The sequence below is a fragment of the Muscardinus avellanarius genome, assembly GCF_963383645.1.
Source record: "Muscardinus avellanarius genome assembly, chromosome: 1".
In the NCBI taxonomy this organism is placed as follows: Eukaryota; Metazoa; Chordata; class Mammalia; order Rodentia; family Gliridae; genus Muscardinus; species Muscardinus avellanarius.
In genome coordinates this window covers 74,455,024-74,469,986 of record NC_137786.1, presented here as the reverse complement: position 1 = coordinate 74,469,986, position 14,963 = coordinate 74,455,024, and positions in this window count along the sequence as shown.

Below are 14,963 nucleotides of genomic sequence, written 5' to 3'. Positions count from 1 at the left end.
AAAATACTGAATTATGGATTTTTCCCCCCAGTACTAGGGATGGAACCCAGAGGCATTCTACCTCCAAGTGACACTCCCAGCCCTATTTTTTATTTTTTTATTTTGAAACAGGATCTCACTGAGTTGCAAAAGGCCTCGCTAAGTAGCTGAGGCTGTCCACGAACTGCCATCCTTCTGTTTCAGCCTCCCAAATTCCAGGATTACAAGCATGCGCCACCACATCTGGCAGTTTTTAAAAATTTAATCACTGCAATTTTTTTTTCCTTTGGTGATATGGGGTTCCTGGAACCTATTTTTTATATTTTTATTTGGAAACAGGGTCTGTTAAGCCAGCGCGGCTGGCTTTGAACCTGCGCAATCCTCCTGTCTCCACCTCCCAAGCACAGGATTACAAGTGTGCACCACCATGCCTGGCTAATCACTACAATTTTTAAAACAGTTTAATTTTAAGAGAACTACATCACAGTACAGGAAAAGGGAAAAATGTTTTTGAGTATTTTCTTTCTTATCATTGTAGTTTATATTCTCAAATTACTCGAATTTCCAATGTGGAGATTCTGCCAGTGTTGAGAGTATCTATTTCAGTTATGTATTCCAGAACTGAGGAAAGTCAGTTCTTGTTGTAGCATCTTATTGTAGAAACTTGTAGCATCCTTAACCTGTTGAATTTTAACATACAAGGCATATAAGTCTTATTCTCTAGTCACATCAGTGATACCCTAAACTACTGTATATCAACTATAAATTTAAGGAAGTACCATTTTTCTCTTTTTATTATTTCTTATTAATTAATTCATTTATTTGATATTATCTAAACAAAGAATCGTTGATCCAATACAAGTTAGAGGAACTTGGATGTGCCATTGAAGGAGGCATTCCCCTGTTCAGCCATCCAAAGGCTTAAGCCTATACCCAAATGCATGCTTCAGCGAAATGACACATTCCTGGTACCTAATTCCTACTCAATAAGTGCCCAAGGCTGTTACTAACTTGCTGCAGGTCTTTGTTGTTCTTTTCAAACTCCAGGATTACACGCATGCACCACTATATCCAGCCAACCTTGTATTTATAGAATAGCAAGTTTTAAATACATTTATTCTTTTAAATAAAATGAAATTAATTCTTTGCAATTAATAGTGTGAAAATGGCAATTCCCAATCTGAAGAGAACTTATAATGTGTACATTTTAATAATAACATATTTAGCTTTGTCCACAAAAGGTAGCATTTCTACTTGGTTTTTGAGGAATAAAAGTATTGCACAGAGCCAGGCGTGGTGGCACACGCTTGTAATCCCAGCATTCAGGAGGCTGAGACCTGGAGGATCACGGTTTGCAGACAGCCTCAGCTACTTAGTGAGGCCCTCTGCAACTCAGTGAGACCCGGTTTCAAAATAAAGAATAAAAAATAGGGCAGGGGGTGTAGCTCGGATGTCAAATGCCCCTGGGTTCCATCCCCAGACCCGCAAAAAAAAAAAAAAAAAAAAAGTATTGCTCAGTAAGATGTTATTTTGTGCTACAAGATGGTGGTAATAGTATTCTCATAATACTGCAAGTTATATCGTAGTGTGTGTGTGTGGGGGGGGGGTATTTGAGACTGCACCCAGAGCATTCTACCTCTGAGCTATACCCCAGACCTATTTTATTTTTATTTTGAAACAGGGTCTCACTATGTTGTCGTGGCTGTCCTTATCTTGTGATCCTCCTATCTCAGTATCCCAAGTACTGAGATTATACACATGCGCCACTATGCCTCGGTGTGTGGATTCATTTTTTTACTTTTTTTTTTGTAACTAGACATCTTTTCCTGCATGGGATTTTTATAGTCCTCCAAACTGAGAATGTTTTTTGTAAATTCCTATCTAAACATCCAGATGTAGACTGGAAACAAATGTAATAAGTGTTTTTCTCAGGCAAGTACTTGATATTTAAAATTGTTTATTTCACAATATTATGTTAGGTAAAATATAAAAAGTTATTTGCTCTTTCATTGTACTATATACCAATATTCTCATTTTAGTAAGTTTATTATTTACATCAAATTGAATATGGTCAAGCCATAATATTAGGTCTCTATAACTAACCAGTAGGTAAGAATATATTTTAAGATTATACTTCTCAGTGGTTCATAAATGTGACTAAAACATTTTGACAAAGCAAAAGAATCTTGAGATCTTGTGACAAGATCTTGTGACACTTCCAAAATCTGTGGTCAGTGATTGCCTCTGCTCCAGTTTTCTGGTACTCCAAGGCAACACAACCATTTTATTTTTGGTACTGAGGACTGAACTCAGAGGCCTTCTACCTCCCAGCAAGACCCCCAGCCTTTTTAAATTTTATTCTGAAGCAGGGTCTCACTAAGTGGCTGAGATTCTTCCTAAATTGCGGAGGCTAGCTTCTAACCTCTAATCCTTCTGTCGCAGCCCCCCAAGTACTTAGATTGCAGGTACTTTGATTGTGCCACCACACCCAGCTTCAACAAGTCAACCTACTCTAAAACGTAGAGCTATTTTATTTATCTTGATTTTGTGGGCTAGTGATTCAAAGAGGCCACACCTAAGTGATTCTTTTCTTCCACATGATACAGACAAATTATTCAGTGGTATTCATCTGGGCTAGACTGGAAGGTCCAAGATGACTGATTACATCCTTGGTGCCTTTGTGCAGATAGCTTAGGAGCTGAGCTTAGCCTCCCTTCCTAATCCATTTCTCAGAACCTTTTTCTGTGGTCATTCCATTCAGGGTAATCAAGTGGCTCCCAGAGGTAAAGATAGAATCTCCCAGTCCTTTTAGAGGTTGGACTGGATTTGGCACTGAACTCAGTCAATGAAGTCAAAGAGTAGCCCAGGTTAAAGAGAAGGAAATCAGTCCTATCAATGAAGAAATGTCACAGAATTGTTACTGATCTTTAGCTATCCACACTCAGCATTTCTTTACAAGAAAAATGTCTACAATATAGAAACTCATTGCAATATAGTGTTACAATATAGAAACCTATTTACTAAGAGATTCCCATGTCTTTAAAAAATAGCTACTATGCTACACAGTACAAACAGAACTTCCCATGAAGAAAGGTCTTTTGGACTGCTTTCTATATTTATAAATATCTGCAAATATTGGTGGGTGGAAGCTAGAAGCCAATTTTAAAATATACATACTTATAATACTTTGAAAACATGCTGTGCTCCTTCAAGGTTTATTTGTTAATGATTATGACCTTATTTTTAATCAGTTTCCTTTGCATGCACTAAATCACATATGTGTTAAAACCCAGTTCTGTGTAGTTCTCAGAAAATGCAAGCCAGCTATTGTTGGACAATGGCACCCTTTCCTGTTAATGCTTATATAGAAGTCTGCCCCTCATGGCCACCATCCCTGGCCCTAAAGTACACATTAGTTGTAGGTTCCAGTCTTGTTCCTTCTACAGAGAGAATCTTAGAACTAGAAGTTCCCTCCCAGGTGCTTCTGCCTAAGCTGTAGGGAGGGACTGTGGTGAGTGCATCCTGTGAATTTTCCTACATTTTTTTAGTTGTCTTTTCTTAAGCATATTTTTATTGGTGCATGGTAATTATACATCATAATGAGATAGAGTGAAAGGAACATACAAGCACACAGCCCTTGTATTTCCCTCCACATCCCACCCTACTCCTCCTTCCCCATACATGTCATTGAAATTGATAATTGTGTATATGTACATAATATTATGTGGACTTCCACCTTCATCAAGTCTCCCCCCTTTCCTCACCTAAATCCCATTCATCACTCCATTAGTCTTGTTTATCTGAAGTCCCTTTTATATTTTCCACATTGAGAAAGAGGGCCTGGGACTTCATATTCTGCTATCTAATTAGTGTGACTCTCCACTTTAGAATTATATCTTTCATATGTTAAAAAAATAACTGCCATAGGATTCTGTTCCCTGAGATAGATTTGTGTGTGTGTGTGTGTGTGTGTGTGTGTGTGTGTGTGTGTGTGTGTGTGGTACTGGGGTTCCTGGAAACCCTTCTACCTCCGGGCTACACTCCCAGACCTATTTTATATTTTTTTTATTTGGAAACAGGGTCTCTTAAGCCAGCAAGGCTGGCTTCGAACCTGCGTTATCCTCCTATCAAGACTTATTTAAAAAAAATAATAATAATTTGTGCTGGGCGTGGTGGTGCACGCTTGTAATCCCCGCGCTTGGGAGGCAGAGACAGCCGAGCTGGCTTAAGAGATCCTGTTTCCAAATAAAATGGTATAAAAATAGGTCTGGGAGTGTAGCCTGGATGTAAAAGGGTTTCCAGGAAACCCAGTACCACCAAAAAAAAAAGATAAGACTGTACTAAAATATATAGCAAAAAAGTTCTGTGAATGAAGGAAAATCATTCCAGATGAAAATGAAAAAGGGAGACACTATGAACATGTGAGCTAATAAATACTGACTGTTCAAAAAATGGTGATTGGATGGCTCATGATACTTAAAAATTCAACAAACCTAAAGTTTACAGTAACAGAAAAGGAATAAAGTTAAATATGTTTTTAGCAGTGTGCAAGCAAAATGAAATCATTTGTATTTGCGATAAAACATGGATATGAATTAATCTATGATAATTGGTAGAAGACTACATAACAAGTAAATAGAAGAGAGAAATGGAGTAATAATTTAAAAGAAGGAAAAATAAACATGAATGGGATCAAGCATGAAAATCAAAGTGGAAATGCTCACACTTACATCATAATTAGATTAAATGTAAATGGATCAAATATCCAGTAAAAGTATACTTCGATTATTTAGTGCCAGTAAAAGTATATGGTGCTTTTACAAGGCAAATTTAAAGTGAAAATAACATGAACAATTATGAGTAAAAAGGTAAAACTGAATGATAGTTTATACTGTTAGAGCAAAGTTAGAATAAGACTGAAGAAAGACATATTATCATGAAAAAAGAGATCATTCAATAGGAACATATCATAATCCTAATTGCACATACTCAAAACATCCTCAAAGTATAGAGAGTAAATAGTGATGGAAGTTAAAAGTAATCAGAGAACTCCCAGTCATATTTAGTTGTTTTACCACAACTCAATAGCTGAAAAAACACGTATAAGACCAGAAATTCTGAAGTATAAATTTGTATAGATCATTGCATCAAAGACATTCTCAGTCCTTTAATAACTACATGTAACTATCAACATGACCATATTCTGGGCTGTTACTAAAGCGTAAAGAAATGAAAAAATACTGAAATAATTCTTAATATGTTTTCTAACCATAATGGATTTACGCTAGAAATTAGTAGACATAACAATATTTTGCCTTGAATTTATTACATCTATATGTTTTAGAAGTTAAAGAAAAAGGTAACTGAACTATTTTGCACTGAAAAGTAAAGAATATATGAAATCTCGTTTTGATGCATTGATTAGAACAAACTTTATAGCCTCACATCCATTAATTAGGAAAGATTATAATTACTAATAAACTTTTCATTTGAAAAAAAACTTAAAGAGAAAAACCAATCAAACCTAAGGAATGTAGAATAAAAGAAAGAATGAAGCAGAAACCAATGAAATACTACCCAAATGTATAATAGAGAAAAGTAATAAAACTAAAAATGATCCATCCAAAAGGTAAAATTAAGTTCTTTCTGAAAATGGGAAAAAAAGAAAAAGTAAGCAATACCAGGTTTGAAATATATGATGACTACAGCCCTATCTATAAAATAGTAACAATTGAAAATTGAAGTAAAAAAATTTCAATTACAGCTGAGCGTGGTGACACACGCTTGTAATCCCAGTACTTGAGAAGCTGAGACAGGATGATTGTGCAGGTTTGAAGCCAGCCTTGGCTACTTAGGCTTTCAGCAACTTAGTGAGACCCTGTTTCCAAATAAAAAATAGAAAATAGGTCTGGGAGTATAGCCTGAAGGCAGAAAGCCTCTGAGTTCCATCCCCAGCACCAAAAAAAAAAAAAAAAAAAAAAAATTCAATACAGTGGTGCACACTGGTAATCCTAGCTACTCAGTTGTCTGAGGCAAGAGAATTGCAAGTTCAAGGCCAACCTGGACAACTTACAAAGCTCTTGTCTCAAAAAAAAAAAAAAAAAAAAAAGGAATGATGGGGAATGTAGGTCAGTGGCCGAGTGTTTGCCCAGCGTGGGTGAGACCCTGAGTTCCATCCTTAGTACTGGAGGATGGGAGGAAATCTAGCTACGACAGGGTCAAAACGCAAGTTAGGAGTAAGGAATTTTTGTCCAAATGTAGAAAACTTACACCAAATCTACAAATCATTGATGGAAGTAGAAAAAAGATGAATGTGAAGATGTGAGGATGTTTCAGTACATGTAGTAGAAGATTCAAAGTGTTAACATAATTTCAACAATCCAAAGAATTCTACCAGTTTTTTTTTTTTTATTTAGTAGGTGAGTCTAGCTTAGTTTATGTGGAAATGTGAGATACCTCTAATTTCCCAAAGTATTTTGCAAAGGAGAAGAAGAGGACTTTATCATCTATAAAGCTACAGTACAGTAGTAGCAGGAAGGTAGATGAATCAATGAAGAATAGAGAACTCAGAAATGTAACCACATTTACATTACATTTTGATATTTTACAAAGGTGTCAAATACAATGGAAAAAAGCTGTTGAAACAGTATGTGCTAGAAGAATTGGATATCCACATTTCCAAAAATGAACCTTAATACCTACCTCATTCTACACATGAAAATCAAGAGCTAAATGTCAAAGTTGAAACCATAATATTTTTAAAGGAAAGCATAAGGGGTAATTTTAATAGTGATGTCAGTCCCTTAGGATAGAGAGTACTAACCATAAAAATTTTAGTGATGAAATAAATTTGATAGGAATTAAAAATCCCCACTAATTAAAAAAAAATAGTTAAAATAGCCATGCAGCTTGGTGTGCTGGAGCTCCCTGTAATTCCAGTATTTTGGAGGCTAAGACAGGAAGATCTGCAGGTTCAAAGTCGACCTCAGCAACTTAGTGAGATTCTGCTTCAAAATAAAGGGATAGGGATAGGAGTTGGACATTTAACCAAGGGGTTATATCTACCTCCAAGTTAAATCATCCAGGTTAAATCCTCAGTACCAATTTTTTTTAAAAAAATAGAAAGAAAATAGACATGTTTTTGACATATTGAAATAAAATGGTTGCAAAACATGAAACAAAGGGTTAGAATATTCAGTATACATAAAGTACTAGAAAAAAGAAAAAAGATTAAAGAATGGACAAGGAATTTGAATAGTCATTTTACAATTGATCAAAATGTCCTTGAAAAAGTGCTTAACATTTAGCAGTTTGATGTAGTTTCTTTCCTTATGTTTCTTGTTGCTTGAGTTCATTGAGGTTCTTGAATCACTGACTTTTTATATCAAGTCAAGTTAAAGACTACTCTTTCTTCCTGAGGAAGAAAGTAGAAATGTGGTAGTGATGCATTGTTGAATTTTACAGCTATTACTGACAGCTCTTTTTGCAGAAGAATGTGTTGAAAAAAGCAGGTGTTAGATTCTTAAGAGTGCTTGGGATGGTTATATAAAATGTTCATCAAAGTACAACCTGGATAAAGCATAAAACTTTTTAATTACATGGTCAGACACATACAGCCAACTTCATACTGGTTTTCTTATTTAAGTACTGATTCTTTTTCAGAACAGTAAAGGGCTGATAAGTAGCTCCTAGACACAGTGATTGTCTAGCATGCCTGGGTCTTCTGTGCTTGGGGAGAGGGAGGAGAGACAGACAGACAGACAGACAGAATTAAAGTTCTTGGCTAATGTGAGTTGCAGTTTTAACAAGTTCATTTTAAGTAGAAGAACATTTTCTTGGTCTTTTTCACTCCATTTAAGAATTTGAAGTGCCATGTTTATAATTATTCAGTGGTAGTTGTTACCTGTATTTGTAAAGCAATAAAAAATAAAAAAGGGTTTTTTCCTTTTTTGTCTGTTTGGATTTATCTCACAACCCACTGTTGATCAGTACATATTTTTTTCTCAGATTTTTTTTTCCTTTCTCTGTTTTGGATAGTTTTGTTGCTATGTCTTTAAGTTCCCTTCTCCAATTTTTTTTCATCATCTGATCTCATATTTAATCATCCAGTAAATTTATCTCAGACTTTTTGTTTTAATCTCCAGAAATTCAATTTGATCCTATTTTCTTTTTTCCATGTCTCTCTTTAATATATTTATGTTTTTCTCTACATTCTTGAACATATTTTCCTTTTCTGTCCTGTGCTACCTGTTCAATGTCTGAACACTTTTGTTTCGTATTTTTCTTTAGCTTTGCAAAATAGAAGAGTAAATCTGACCCCTATTAGCCCTGTTGTGGTTAGAATTCAGTATACTTCTCTACTAATTTTATCTTCTGTGTCATTTTAGAATCTGTGTCTATTGCGTAAATTTTTTCTCATCTCAGATCTTATTTTTCTGCTTGTTTGCATTTCTGAAAATATTTGAATGCAAGACATTATGACTTTTACCTTGCTAAGTCCTGGATATTTTCTGTTTCTTTACAGATTCTTAAATTTTGTGTTGGGATGCAGCAAAGTGATTAGGAAACCAAGAAGATAGTTTGATTCCTTTGGGGCTATTTTTACATGGATAGCCACCTTTAATGCTAATTTACCAACTACTGAGATTAAGACCCATTTTGACTAGTCTAGGCCCTATGTATTACAAGTCATTCCTACTTTGGTGAGAACAGGAACTAAATTATTATCCTTGCATGAGTCTCAAGAATTGTTTTACATGTTCCTCTCTGGTGATTCCTTCCCTAACCTTGGATAAATTCCTCAAATGTATTGATCAGAACCCAGCTAAAAATGAGAGGGAACCTTCTTCCTCTCTAGCGCTCTCATTCTATAGCTTTCCTATCCTCCTCTGTGAATTCCTATTGCCTATACATCATCAACTTCTCATCTCAGAGAGACTACGGGGCTGTTTAATTCTTCCTGGTGCTGTGACTTGAACACTCTAGTAGATGAACTGAAGAAATCCAGAGAGTCCTTCCCATTATTTTCCTTTTCTGTCCTGTGCTACCTGTTCAATGTCTGAATACTTTTGTTTCGTATTTTTCTTTAGCTTTGCAAACTAGAAGAGTAAATCTGACCCCTATTAGCCCTATTGTGGTTAGAAGTTCATGGCCCCGCTTCTGGTTTTAATTTCTGATTAAATATTTGTTTTAATTCTCCACTAAGAGTTCATTCAGATACAGGGTTCCATTCACATTTTATTTTAAAAGATGTGTCACTCAACATTATTAGTCATCTGGGAAATGCTAGTTAAAATCCCATTGAATACCACTACATACTCACTCACTTGACTAAAAGTAAAAAGTCTGACACCAACAAATGTTAATAAGAACACAAAACCACCAAACCTCTCATCCTGCCACTTTAGAAATGATATGCCCACTTTACAAAAAGTTTTAATGTTTTGCTTTAAAACTAAATATACGACTACTCCACAGCCCAGAAATTCTAAATTTATGTGTTTAACCTGAGAGAACACATCCATAAGAGCTGTTAATAATGTTCATAGCAGCTTCATTTATAATAGCCTCAGAATGGAGTTTTGATATCCATCAGTAGAATATATAATTACACTGGTATATTTGTACAGTGAAGTAATATTCAGCAGTGAAAAGGTACAAATTGCTCTTTCATGCAAAACCTGGATGAATTTTTAAAATAATAGGCTGAAATATAAAACCTTATACAACACAGTGCACACTATAAATTACATTTATATATATTTTTAGCATAAATAGAGGGTGAATAACATCAAAAGAGTGATTGTCTCCAAAGAATGATAGGGTTAGGGATAGCCTGAGAAAGGTATAAGGAGACTTGCTGGAATGAGAATAACGTTCTTTATCTTGACAGGGTTAGGGTCACATGGGCATGTTCATCTGTCAAAACTCAATGAATGTACACTTGAAGTTTGCACATTTCATCTAATATAAATTTTACCTTCAAAGGGGGGGGAATAATGAAAAAGAACTGAAGGTATATATTGAACTCTATTTAGTGATATGCATGGAATAATTAAAAAGTGTATTTTATGTGTAAAATACTTTGAGATGCACAAAAAAAGATAGATTGCTAGAATTATGAGTGCTAACTGGAGGATGTTCTATTTGTGAAATTTGAGCTATAAGATCACATATGCTTTTCTTTATGAATATTAGAGAAAAAGTGAAAAATTGATGATGCTACTGGTATCTGATAGACTGTTAGCATAGCCCCCACACGCATATAAGTACTATGAAATTGTATATGCAAATTGTTTTACTGCTATTATATTTTAAAATCTTAATTTTTACCTCTACCCACTCCTAAAAACAAAATCAAAGTTAATCTTTTTCTAGTTATTGAATATGAATCGTTAAGTGCCTGGCTAGAACTTTTTAGTGTTTGAAATCTTAATAATATTGGGATTACCAAATAGGTATTATGAAGTAGAATTGCAAATGTATAAAATGATGTTTCAGTCAGGGTCTTTAGAATTCTTTCTGAGCCCAGCATGGTGGTGCATGTTTGTAATCCTAGTATTTGGGAGACTGAAACAGGAGGATGACAGGTATAAGGACAGCTTCAGCAAGTAGTGAGACTCTCATGTATCTAGTGAGACTTTGTTTCAAAATAAAAATAAAAAATAGTGCTGGGGGTATAGCTCAGAAGTATAATGCCCCTAGACTCAATCTCCAGTACCACAAAAATACATACATACATACATACATACATACATACATACATACACAATTCTTTCTGTTTCAGCAACTATGTGATCAAAGATGAAAAATTATTTTAACCTTCTAGTTGAGTAGTTACTTATATAGTTTCTCTAAAGTGTTATATAACCTGGTTCTTCTTAACTCTTTGTATGTCATAGACTTAAATCAACATTGTATCATCTTTCAAAGCATGGCACTTAATCCTTGATTGATTACTTGGATCTGCGGGATATATGTTATTTTAATAATAAAGAAGACAAATAGTTCCTTTTATTATTAACTCATTACATCCTAAATAGCTTTTATTAGGCTACCATTTGCACCAGTATCTAACACCAGGATTTTCTATTATTTGTCATACATTAAATTTTTGGATTAGACTTTTAATAATTTTTAATTCCTGTATCTGTTAAGAATATAAATAATATATATGTATAAATGTAATATCTTCAGATTTATCCCCAAGCAGCGCAGAAGCTGTTACGTTACTACAGCCTTAACATTCAGGCTTTTCTAATTAAGTCAGGAGCAGGAAATAAGATGGGACTACGTGTGCCTCTGCTCCAGTACCATGATCTTATGATCTATAAGGATTCACTCATTCACTGTATGTAAAGTACTTATAGTGCATGTAGATACTAAAGCAATGAAACACCCCTACATGCCTATCACAAGAGCTAAAAGTCACAAAACAGAACCATAAATGTTAGCAAGGGTATGAAACAGGAATTCTCATTCACTCCCAGTGGGAATGTAAAATGGTGTAATTACTTTGGGTGAGAGTTTGGCAGGAGTTGTGGCACACGCTTATAATCCCAGCATTTGGGAGGCCAAGACAGGAGGATTACACAGGTTAAAAGCCAGCCTCAGCTACTTAGGTCATTTGCAACTCAGTGAGACCTTATTTCAAAATAAAGAATAAAAATTAGGGCTGGAAGTATCGCTCAGAGGTAGAATGCCCCTGGGTTTCATCCCCAGTACCCGCCCCCAAAAATTCTTGCCATAACATTCAGCAATAACACTCTTAAGAATTTACCTAATTGATGTGAACATTTAGACCAACACAGAAACCTGCATAGCAATGTTTATAGCAGGTTGGGTTCTTTCAATTAGCAATATTCAAGGTTCATTCACATCTTTGTATAACTCATTTCTTTTCATTGTTAAATATACTCCAATGTATGGACATACTGTGAGTTATCTGTTCACCTATTATATTAGTCAGTTTTCCATTACTGTAACAAATGCTTGAGATAATTTATTAAGAGGAAAGGCCCCAGCCGGGCCCTGGGTCGCGGGACTCTGGGCCCCGCTTTCAATACTGCCTTTCTCCTTGGTCTCCGCTAAACTCTCTCCTTACAGGTGATGTCCAAGATTCTTAACAATATAGAGAAACAGCAGTCCTCCTTCACGGGTAATTTTTCCATAAGTTCCAGTGCATTTGGATAAGTTTTGTCTGCATCTCCAGTATCCTGGCATCTGCAACAGCCTTCTTAACTCCTCTCTGATATTTTTCTTTTTTCTTTTTCTTTTCTTTTCTTTTCTTTTTTTTCTCAATAAGAGAAGACAGTATGTGTGGTTTGAGGACGTAGTGGGATCAGGCACTCAGTAGCACTGTGACTCGGCCCGGTTTCCCCATGGGTCCAGCATGCTCCGTACTACTCCGTGCCGGGCCCAGAGTCCCGCGACCTAGGCCCCGCCTGGCATGCCCTGCCCGACCCCCGCCCGGGACCCAGGGTACTGGGCCCGGTTTCTCCAGGGGTCTGGTGTGCTATGTGCGGTCCGGCCCGGGGCCCAGAGTCCCGCGACCCGGCCCCGGCTGGTGTGCCCCGCCGAAAGAAATCCTTAATCAATGCTTTCTTATCAGTGAAGAAGAAAACGGTGACTCTAGAGAGCATGGCATCCCAGGGCAATAGGTTCCCAAGGTGAAGGATACACATATGTTTTCTAATGGAACCCCCAAAAGTTTTATGTTTCACTTTTAGTGAACTGAGGGGTTTTCTTCCTAGAGTTGGATATTTCACTGACTAATCTTTTGAGGTTCTCTGAAAATAATTACCCCCCCCTCATTTACTATAACTGTTATTGCCTCGGATGGTAGCTTAAATTTAAAATGAAGGAGAACACGCCGGGCGTGGTTGCGCACGCTTATAATCCCCACGCTTGGGAGGCGGAGACAGGAGGATCGCGCTGGTTCGAAGCCAGCCACGCTGGCTTAAGAGACCATGTTTCCAAATGAAAGAAATATAAAATAGGTCTGGGAGTGTAGCTCGGAGGTAGAGGGCTTCCAGGAACCCCAGTACCACATAAATAAATAAATAAATAAATAAATAAATAAATAAATAAATAAATATAAAAATAAAATTAAGGTGAACTTCCAAGTTTTCCCACTGATAGTCAAACCTTTTAAAGTACCTGTGTGCTTTAGTGATGTCTGTCCTTCACTCAGATGCTCATTAGTTTGTCCAGCAAATATTTAGCAGCTACTATTTGCTGGTCTTATGTACTGTGCATGGAAATGTGAACAAGACCATCTTTTCCCTGAAGCATCTCATACTCGAGTTGAATGACGTGGTTGCCATACAGTAAGCTATTTGCTTCATTAAGGATTGATGCAAATTTAATATTTAGGGAAAGCTTTATGAGGGACAAAAACTCTCTTGAAAGTAGGAGTTTGTGGGGTAGAGAACTGAGTGTTAAGAAAAGACAGAGGATTCGGGCAGAAACTGCAAACAGAGCTGTTGGGATAACAGTAAAAGCTAAGCATTCTAGAATTACAGACACAGGTTGGCAATATGAAATATTATTTAGACTATTATTTTAGAAATCCAGGACTCTGAATTTTCTTCTTTGAGTAAGATTTTTTACCCATAACTGAAAGAAAAGAGTGTATCTCAGTCTTCCTTTCCTAAATTAAATTCTTTTTCTCTCTTTTTTTCTTTTTTGTTTGTGTTTGGTGGTACTGTGGTTCCTAAAACCCCTTCTACCTCTGGGCTACACTCCCAGACCTATTTTTATATATATATATTTTATTTTGGAAATAGAGTCTCTTAAGCCAGCGCAGCTGGCTTTGAACCTGAGCGATCCTCCTGTCTCCGCCTCCCAAGCACGGGGATTACAAGTGTGTGCCACCACGCCCAGCCTCTTTTTTTTTTTTTTTTTTCATTTGGTGCATTGTAGTTATGGTCAATACCTAGACTCATAGTGATACATTCATAATCGCACCTAACACCTGCTCTGTTTTCTTCCCTGTAGCTCCCCTTTCTTCCCTCTCTTCACTCCCTGATCCTTTCCCACCACCTTACTGGTATCTCACCTAATTTTCATGATATCTTTTCTTTCTTTCTTTTTCCTCTCTGTCTCTCTCTCTAGCTTCCTTATATAAGAGAAAAAATAGGGTCTTTGATTTTCTGAGTCTGGCTAATCTCACTTAGTGTGATGTTCTCTGGGTCCACCCACTTTCCTGCAGACAGCAATTTTGTTCTTCTTTATAGCTGAGTAAACTCCATTATGCATGTGCACTGCAGTTTCTTCATCTGTTCATCTGCTGATAGACACTGGGACTGGCTTCTCAGCTTGGCTATAGTGCACTGTGCAGCTATAAACATGAGCGTACATGCATCACTACAGTATGCTGATGGTAATTTTTTTGGATAAATGTCAAAGAATGACATAACAAGGTCATATTGTGGGTGGCTCCATTAATAGTCTTTTGAGGAACCTCCTTACTAATTTCCACAGTGGTTGTACTAATTTACACCCCTACCAACTGTGTATAATGTTCTTTTCCTCCTTCATCCTCACCAGCGTTTACCATTATATGTCTTCCTGATGACTGTTATTCTAATAGAGTGAGATGGAAACTCAGTGTAGTTTTGATTTGCATTTCCCTGATTGCTAAAGATGCTAAACATTTCTTCATATATTTATTGACTATTTGTCTTTCTTCTTTTGAGAAGTGTCTGTTTATTTCATTTGCCCATTTGTTGACTGGATCGTTGTTTTGATGGTAAGCTTTTTGATTTGTTTATATATTCTGGATATTGATCTTCTATCAGAAGAAAAGTTGGAAAAGATTTCCTTCCATTCTGTAAACTCTCTCTTCATGCTCTAGATTGTTTCCTTTGCTTTTCAGAAGCCTTTTAGTTTGATGTTCTCTATTTATTAATTCTTGGCATTATTTCTTGATCTTTTCTTTGCTATGGAAAGAAAAAAGTCTTTATCTTGTAGCTTTTTATGCA